The 6766-nt window shown below is 46.8% G+C and overlaps 1 non-coding gene across 1 annotated transcript; it reads left to right on the forward strand.

Moving 5' to 3' along the window:
• Positions 1–3663: 3663 nt before the first annotated feature.
• Trnaa-cgc (transfer RNA alanine (anticodon CGC)) lies at positions 3664–3736 on the forward strand. Its single transcript has one exon. It is a non-coding gene; the product is annotated as a tRNA-Ala (tRNA).
• Positions 3737–6766: the final 3030 nt, after the last annotated feature.

A 6766-nucleotide genomic window follows, 5' to 3' on the forward strand; every position in this document is an offset into this window, starting at 1 on the left:
TCCTGTTTTTTTTTTTTCGGTATGTGATGTTACCTCTCAAGGATAGGATTCGCTAATGAAATTTCTATATAAAGTTGAAGATGGTTGTTGACTTGGCAGAATGGCTGAAAGGCGCGCCTACTCAACTTGAATAATTATCCTTTAGAATGTTGATAGGTACGGTCAATGCCGTCGCGTGTGAAATGCAGTGAAGTGTACTGTTGTGGAGGAAATGTGGGGCTCGCAATAGCTGTAGCGCACAATACTGTAAGCTGCAATGACTGTTGTCTGCGCCGCTCGTTGCTGACAAATAAGATAACTCTGCTTCTATCTGGATTGACCTTTGCCAATCAAACTCTCCCTACACCTTGATGAAGTCAAGGATTCCTATTCGCTCCTAGTCTAACTATTGGCGTGGTACACCGGTCAGATAACCAGTCCACCGTGATGCCACTCAAAATTCGCTCGCAGGCGTTTAACTATAACTCTATCCATTCACTCGGCACAAGTGTGTCGGCCAACACAGTGAACAACGCTTAATCGCAAAAACTCAGTATAGAGTAGCACTTCGATTCGCTCTCGACAGAGGTGCTCTCCCAGTGAAGTACTGAGGAGAGACTTGTTCCTCGCTCCAAGAGCGACAACGAAACGGCGCCTCTCCATGCCAGATGTGAAGGGGTATATCTTTCAGTCTCTTCCATTATTCCTACAGCTCAAGGCGTCAGAAATATCGTCTGCCAATCAGCAATGCTCTTCTAAAACGGGAGAATGACGTTTCGTTTAAGGCGACCAATCCGGAAACCTGTAGCATTAGCGTTTGGCGTTTGCTGTCTCCCTGTGAAAATCTCTGATACTGTGTGCTATGTGTAAAGAATGCGTAGGCTGGCCACTCCCACACATTGTAGTGGAATTTGCTTTTAAGCCGAACACGGGGTTGTTCCCCCCTTTCACTCGGGCCCACGCTGTCCGCTACATGGGCGGTCACCGGCCGACATAGGTTGGGTCGTCCTCTGAAGGGACTGGCATCCTGTCGCGCAGTTTCTGTCCCGAACTAAAAGCTTCTGTGACTGTCGTGTCTGGAATGTATGTGTGTATGCCAGCCTCGAGTATTTCAACCACGGTGCGCTTACTTGTTAATTGCATATCGTTTACATGAATTCATACAACATTGACTCAATCTTATCGAGTTTGGGTTCGAATGAAGCGTCTTGATGTGCGGAATATGATTGTGAGGGCGGAATATGTCAGCAATGAAGGTCAGGAGACCACGACGTCTTACAACTGGAGTTTCAGCAAGTTAAAGCATCTAATGGTGATTTTATGACTTTTCGTCAAAATTTTACGAAAAAGCCAATGAAAACTTTTTAAACCCCTGCAGCCTATCGCCCATCATGAGAGCTAGAACGCCCACTAGTCGGCTATAGGGACCAGGTTGACTACAGCTGACCTGCCACTCATTTAAGTTGTATCGCCAGTGGGAACCTATTGAAAATTAAACGTGCTGAATTGCTCATGTAGTGTTTGTTTCTTTTAATGAGTCAATAAGAAATCACATGATGCATTCTGTGCCTACAAGCATGGCAGATATATAGCTCCGAGACACCTGACAAACGGCACACACGTTGACGAACTGACTCCTAAGATCATATCTTCTCCCAGTCTTGAAGCTAAATGAAACGAGAAGAAAGTAATGATGAACGTCGAAAGGAGGGAGAGACAGTTGTCGGAGTCCTCCAATTCTCATTTTCGAGCACTTGTTGGCGGCGTGGCAGAGAGCAGGCGCATCCATCACGTCTGAGACGGTGCGCTGTTTTTCTGACGTCAGGCGGATTCGCCTGGTTGCTCGCCCGCCCCTGCGGTAGCCACCGCCAGCTGCCGCGTCTGGGAAAGCGGCCAGCGGCCACTGTTGCTGCAGCAGGGCCAGCCGCGGCCGCAGCCGCCGGCGGGACAAAGGCCCGCCGCGCCACCGCATTGTGCTGCGATCAATTAGCAGCCAATTGGCGGGCCTTTTGTCCCGGCGCCAGCTAACGACCAGCTGCCGGTCGCCCAACCTTCTGGCGAAGCACCGAAGCCTCGGCAGCCAGGGAGCCACCTAGATTTCCAACAAGCACCAGCAGATGATTCTCATCCACAGAGCACATACGTCATATGCTAAAGCCCGCCTCACACGGAGCAAGGTTCGCCGCAAGTTTGCGAGATGGCGTGCATGCCTGCCGGCTTGCAGGGAAAGGAGCCGGCTATCTTCCATGACGAAGCTCTCCCACGGTGCAAGATCGGCAGCTACTTGTGATCAGCTGCATGTTGTATCGAACGAAGATGGCTGCTTCAGGTACAGATGTTCAGAGCAAACTGGCGTTATTAGCTGTTTTGGTGCTAAACGATGCAGAAATGCATGCTAATGACAGAAGAAGAAGGAAAGAATTGACGAAAAACTGGATTAAGAGGGGAAACGCTGGAAAAGGTGTGCTGTCCATGCTTCATAAAGAGTTGAGGTTAGTTCGCATAACACCTACTTTTGTTTGAAAAGTATCACCATTTCATTACTGTTTGACTTTATAAATATACGAATAATGGCTGTTATATACGACTTCATTTTATAGGATAGAAGATCGTACATCCTTAGCAAATTTTATACGAATGGATGTATTGGTATTTGAAGAACTGCTTTGTATGGTTTCGCCTACTGATTCAGAAGAAAGCTACATCGTAACCCATTACCATTCAAGATTATGTGCTTTCAAAAATCGGGTGAATATTCATTGTGATATTACTTGGAAATAGTCTTAAATGTGTCCGATTTTTGCAAGCAGCAGGTTTCTACATTCAACACAAAATTGATAGTTTCGTACTTACGTCGTTCATCCCAGTGCCACTGCTTTCTATGATTTTACTTTGGCGTACTACACTTTATAAATTGAGTACGTAAATTGTGCATTTTGCTATAGCACTCCTTGCTCGTCGTATATGGTCGAACAAGACACACGGCACTTGCAACTCTTTCGAGTGCTTCTGCACGCAAGTGTTTATTATAATAGTTTGCACTTTTCACGACGTACAGACACTGTTTTTCCCTATAAGTCCATATCAATGCTTCAATCGCTTCCTTGGACCACTGCGGTGCCATTACTTAATAATTATAAGAACTTCCTACCGCACCTCACAACAGCAGAAAAGCGACTATCAACAAATGCTTCCCGACGAAGATTTACGCGTCTGACGTCACAAACGAAAAGTCTCATGATTGGCCAACGCAGGTAGCACGCAGGGAACCTCACAATAAAAATAGCACCGCACCTATCCTGGAAATCTTACAAGGTTCCCAGCAAGGTAGCCCGCTAGCAGACGACGCGGCCCGCAAGGTAGCCGTCGTGCGAGCCACCAAGGAAACTTACAGCGAATCTTGCTCCGTGTGAGACGGGTTTAAGGCTCGGAGCCGCTGTTTGCAGGGGGAAATTATCAGCCTGTTATGCTAGCAAGGTGAAAGCAGTATAGGTGAGGTGACAAATGTGACTGGATACTCCTAATATCGTGTCGGGTCTCCTTTTGCCCAGTGTAGTGCAGCGTGAAATTCTCCTGCACAAATATTGAGCCATTCTGCCTCTACAGCCGTCCACAATCGCGAAAGTTTTCCCGGTACAGGATTTACACTACTGGCCAATAAAATTGCTACACCAAGAAGAACCGAGCGAGGTGGCGCAGTGGTTAGCACACTGGACTCGCATTCGGGAGGACGACGGTTCAATCCCGTCTCCCGCCATCCTGATTTAGGTTTTCCGTGATTTCCCTAAATCGTTTCAGGCAAATGCCGGGATGGTTCCTTTGAAAGGGCACGGCCGATTTCCTTCCCAATCCTTCCCTAACCCGAGCTTGCGCTCCGTCTCTAATGACCTCGTTGTCGACGGGACGTTAAACACTAACCACCACCACCACCACACCAAGAAGAAATGCAGATGATAAACGGGTATTCATTGGACAAATATATTATACTAGAACTGACATATGATTACATTTTCACGCAATTTCGGTGCATAGATCCCGAGAAATCAGTACCCAGAACAACCACCTCTGGCCGTAATAACGACCTTGATACGCCTGGGCATTGAGTCAAACAGAGCTTGGATGGCGTGTACAGGTACAGCTGCCCATGCAGCTTCAACACGATACCACAGTTCATCAAGAGTAGTGACTGGCGTATTGTGTCGAGCCAGTTGCTCGGGCACCATTGAGCAGACGTTTTCAATTGGTGAGACGTCTGGAGAATGTGCTGGCCAGGGCAACGGAAGAACATTTTCTGTATCCAGAAAGGCCCGTACAGGACCTGAAACATGCGCTCGTACATTATCCTGCTGAAATGTAGGGTTTGGCAGGGATCGAATGAAGAGTAGAGCTACCAGTCGTAACACATCTGAAATGTAACGTCCACTGTTCAAAGTGCCGTCAATGCGAACGTGACCGAGACGTGTAACCAATGGCACCCCGTACCATCACGCCGGGTGATACGCCACTATGGCGATGACGAATGCACGCTTCCAATGTGCGTTCACCACGATGTCACCAAACACGGAGCGACCATCATGATGCTGTAAACATAACCTGGATTCATCCGAAAAAATGGCTTTTTGCCATTCGTGCACCCACGTTCGTCGTTGAGTACACCATCGCAGGCGCTCCTGTCTGTGATGCAGCGTCAAGGGTAACCGCAGCCGTGGTCTCCGAGCTGATAGTCCATGCTGCTGCAAATGTCGTCGAACTGTTCGTGCAGATGGTTGTTGTCTTACAAACGTCCACATCTGTTGACTCAGGGATCGAGACGTGGCTGCACGATCCGTTACAGCCATGCGGATAAGATGCCTGTCAACTCGACTACTAGTGATACGAGGCCGTTGGGATCCAGCGCGACGTTCCGTATTACCCTCCTGAACCCACCGATTCCATATTCTGCTAACAGTCGTTGGATCTCGACCAACGCGAGCAGCAATGTCGCGATACGATAAACCGCAACCGCGATAGTCTACAATCCGGAAACGTGATGGTACGCATTTCTCCCCCTTACACGAGGCATCACAACAACGTTTCACCAGTCAACTGCTGTTTGTGTAAGAGAAATCGCTTGAAAACGTTCCCCAGGTCCGCACATTGTAGGTGTCGTCACAAGCGCCAACCTTGTGTGAATCCTCTGAAAAGCTAATCATTTGCATATCACAGCACCTTCTTCCTATCGGTTAAATTTCGCGTTTGTTGCACTTAATCTTCATGGTGTAGCAATTTTAATGGCCAGTAGTGTATATACGAACTGACCTCTCGATTGTGCCTCATAAATGTTCGACGGGGTTCGTGTTGGGTGATCTGCGTGGCCAGATCTTTCGCACGAATCGTCCAGATTGTTTCTGAAACTAGTGAGGAAGAGGAACAATTGTGGCCCGGTGACATGGCACACTCTCACCCATAAAAATTCCATCGTTTGTTGGGAACACGAGGTCCACGAATGGCTTCAAATGGTCTCCCAGTAGCCGAACATAACCTTTTCCAGTCAATGATCGGTTCAGCTGGACCAGAGGACCCAGTCCATTCCATGTAAACACGGTGTAAGGGGTTCACCGCCCTGTTGGAGCAAATGTAATCTCGAAGTATTGCTCACTTGCTACAACGACAATTCACAGGCGCTGCCTGAGACATAAAATATCTTTGCCCCTGTTGAAAGAGAGCTGCAATAGAGTCGCAGGTCAGAGCAATGTCTGCCGAAGTTGCAGTCGCTCGCTGCTACAGTGAAGTTGTAGTCTGTCGCTGGTACAGCGCAGTTTTTAGTTAGTAATTGTTAAAGTCACAGTGCAGAACAAATTGTAAAATTTTATTATATGGAACTGAATAATAATTGTGATAGCCGCAGAGCTAAATGATACGACGGAATGAGATGGTGATGAACAAATTAATAATTGTTAATATAATGAAAAATCAAAAGCGTAATTAAGTCAACCATCTATTGTAAGGTAAATTCTATTTTTTTTATTGGCATGCCCGTAGTTAAGTCATTTGTCTGAGATGTTAATATGAACTTGTTCAATCTTCAGAGAATGAGATTTTCACTCTGCAGTGGAGTGTGCGCTGATATGAAACTTCCTGGCAGGTTAATACTGTGTGCCGGACCGAGACTCGAACTCGGGACCTTTGACTTTCGTGGGCAAGTGATCAACCATCTGAGGTACCCAAGCACGACTCACGCCCCATCCACACTCATTGTTTCAATCTCTTCTTTTGTGATTCGTCCGCCCGGGTTCCCGTGTTCGATTCCCGGCGGGGTCAGGGATTTTCTCTGCCTCGTGATGGCTGGGTGTTGTGTGTTGTCCTTACGTTAGTTAGGTTTAAGTAGTTCTAAGTTCTAGGGGACTGATGACCATAGATGTTAAGTCCCATAGTGCTCAGAGCCATTTGAACCATTTTTTGTGATTCGTCAGCACCAGTTGACCCAGATTTGTAATATATTCAGTTTTCCCGTGTAACGGATTGTAGATCTTTATCAATAACGCAAGAAATTTTCAGAATATAATTGTTTTTACCAGTCAACTATAAAAGTATATTTCCCTTTAAGTCATTGCCAGTCCCGATCCAGTCATTTATCTAAATTAAAATAATCCAAAATTTTTGTGAGATCGTACTCACGTGCTCTTTAGTTATCAGGCGACCAGCTGTGCAGCTGTGTCACTAAGTAAAGTCAGTTTTTCTCGTAATTCAGATCTCAGACAAATGTTATCCAGTATTAGTAGATAGGCCAGCATTGCACTAACCTGTG

Source organism: Schistocerca serialis, chromosome 6, assembly GCF_023864345.2.
Source record: "Schistocerca serialis cubense isolate TAMUIC-IGC-003099 chromosome 6, iqSchSeri2.2, whole genome shotgun sequence".
NCBI classification, from domain to species: domain Eukaryota; kingdom Metazoa; phylum Arthropoda; class Insecta; order Orthoptera; family Acrididae; genus Schistocerca; species Schistocerca serialis.